The following is a 2,832-nucleotide window of genomic DNA, read 5'->3' as shown; positions in this document are numbered from 1 at the left end:
ATTAAAGTAGTTTTAAAATAGTGAATTGGAAGTGTTCGTGTCGATTGAGCAAAACAAGTGATTACTCTTGGAAGAAAATAAAATAATTTAATAATGTGGTAAGATTTAAATACACCTTTCTCTTGTCACGGTAAGTTCTTGAGATATGACTCAGTATGCAAATTAGCTGAAATGAGTGGTGAGAAAGAAGATTCCTGTGTGGCTGTGTGTCAGAGGCTTTCAATGGAGGAAACATAGCAGAGACTGAGAAGAATTAGTTGGTGAAATATACAATGGTAAAGTAACAGGATAATTAAATAAGGTGGTCAGGTCTGTTTAGAAGTGCAGATTTGGACATGAAATGTATAATTTAGTGAGGACACATTGTTATAATGGGTTTATATCTTATGCTAAATCTAAGTATGTTAAAGCGCTTAAAGGGGAACATTACTATGTGCAAACTGTGTGGCTGTTAACAAGATTTTCTGTGTATATAGCAGGTGAAATTATATCAGTTGACCTCGGACTCTCAGGACACTGTGGAATCTGAGGCCAACCACTGAGATATGATGTGGGGGAAATGAACAGAGGGAGTGATTTTAAGTCTGATTTCAGACTATGTAAGTATTAGTTAACCCAAGAGTAGGGCAAAACCTTTGTGGCCCTGAAGTTCTAATCTCCATAACATATCGATAGATTAATAAGCAAATTTTTTGTGTTTAAGATCTTTGGGGTTGTTGTTTGAGTGATGGGTGGATTCTGTCAGTTAGGTTTGGGTTGTTTTCTTATTTTAATAGAGGGAGTTTTAGTAAACATGGACATGTCTAGAATTGGGCCCTTTAAAATTCTAACAGTCCACTTAGAGAAAACCTGTCAGGTGATTATGTTTTGTGTTTTGATGAGCTAATAATCAGCTCTCTTTTCTCATTTTTTGTAAGCAGGCCTGCAAGATTGAATTAACAGCGCTGAAAAAAAAAATTTCGGGAGAGCAAATATAAGGTGACCTTTCCAGATTATAACTGGCTGAGGAGAAGGCTACCTGTGGGAACCTGGAGTTCCTGTCTAAAAGGATTGCCGCATGTCAATCCAGACCAAAAATGATAGACAATTGTTTGTCTTTTCAGTGAATGTGTGTGAATGACTGGACTGTGACTGGACTGATAACTGGACCAAGGTTAGCATGAATAAAGGGGGACAAACAATTGACTAGGTTGGGGAGAGAAAGGGGATGCTTTGCAGACTTACAGTGGGGCAAAAAAGTATTTAGTCAGCCACCGATTGTGCAAGTTCCCCCACTTAAAACGATGACAGAGGTCAGTAATTTGCACCAGAGGTACAGTTCAACTGTGAGAGACAGAATGTGAAAAAAAAATCCATGAATTCACATGGTAGGATTTGTAAAGAATTTATTCGTAAATCAGGGTGGAAAATAAGTATTTGGTCACTTCAAACATGGAAAATCTCTGGCTCTCACAGACCTGTAACGTCTTCTGTAAGACGCTTTTCTGTCCCCCACTCGTTACCTGTATGAATGGCACCTGTTTGAACTCATCTGTATAAAAGACACCTGTCCACAGCCTCAAACAGTCAGACTCCAAACTCCGCCATGGCCAAGACCAAAGAGCTTTCGAAGGACACCAGGAAAAGTATTGTAGACCTGCACCAGACTGGGAAGAGTGAATCTACAATAGGCAAGCAGCTTGGTGTGAAAAAATCAACTGTGGGAGCAATCATCAGAAAATGGAAGACATACAAGACCACTGATAATCTCCCACGATCTGGGGCTCCACGCAAGATCTCATCCCGTGGGGTCAAAATGATCATGAGAACGGCGAGCAAAGATCCCAGAACCACACGGGGGGACCTGGTGAATGACCTGCAGAGAGCTGGGACCAAAGTAACAAAGGTCACCATCAGTAACACACTACAACGGCAGGGAATCAAATCCCGCAGTGCCAGACGTGTTCCGCTGCTGAAGCCAGTGCATGTCCAGGCCCGTCTGAAGTTTGCCGGAGAGCACATGGATGATACAGCAGAGGATTGGGAGAATGTCATGTGGTCAGATGAAACCAAAGTAGAACTTTTCGGTATAAACTCAACTCGTCGTGTTTGGAGGAAGAAGAATACTGAGTTGCATCCCAAGAACACCATACCTACTGTGAAGCATGGGGGTGGAAACATCATGCTATGGGGCTGTTTTTCTGCCAAGGGGACAGGACGACTGATCCGTGTTAAGGACAGAATGAATGAGGCCATGTATCGTGAGATTTTGAGCCAAAACCTCCTTCCATCAGTGAGAACTTTGAAGATGAAACGAGGCTGGGTCTTCCAACATGACAATGATCCAAAACACACCGCCCGGGCAACAAAGGAGTGGCTCCGTAAGAAGCATTTGAAAGTCCTGGAGTGGCCTAGCCAGTCTCCAGACCTCAACCCCATAGAAAATCTGTGGCGGGAGTCGAAAGTCCGTGTTGCTCGGCGACAGCCCCAAAACATCACTGCTCTCGAGAAGATCTGCATGGAGGAATGGGCCAAAATACCAGCTGCTGTGTGTGCAAACCTGGTAAAGACCTATAGTAAACGTTTGACCTCTGTTATTGCCAACAAAGGTTATGTTACAAAGTATTGAGTTGTATTTTTGTTATTGACCAAATACTTATTTTCCACCCTGATTTACGAATAAATTCTTTACAAATCCTACCATGTGAATTCATGGATTTTTTTTTCACATTCTGTCTCTCACAGTTGACGTGTACCTCTGGTGCAAATTACTGACCCATGTCATCATTTTAGGTGGGGGAACTTGCACAATCGGTGGCTGACTAAATACTTTTTTGCCCCACTGTAATGTTT

This window comes from Mchenga conophoros, linkage group LG3 (assembly GCF_057382185.1).
Source record: "Mchenga conophoros isolate Kocher_MC1m ecotype Shallow Benthic linkage group LG3, M_conophoros_male_GT1.1, whole genome shotgun sequence".
NCBI lineage: Eukaryota > Metazoa > Chordata > Actinopteri > Cichliformes > Cichlidae > Mchenga > Mchenga conophoros.
Note: the sequence above shows the minus strand (reverse complement) of the source record.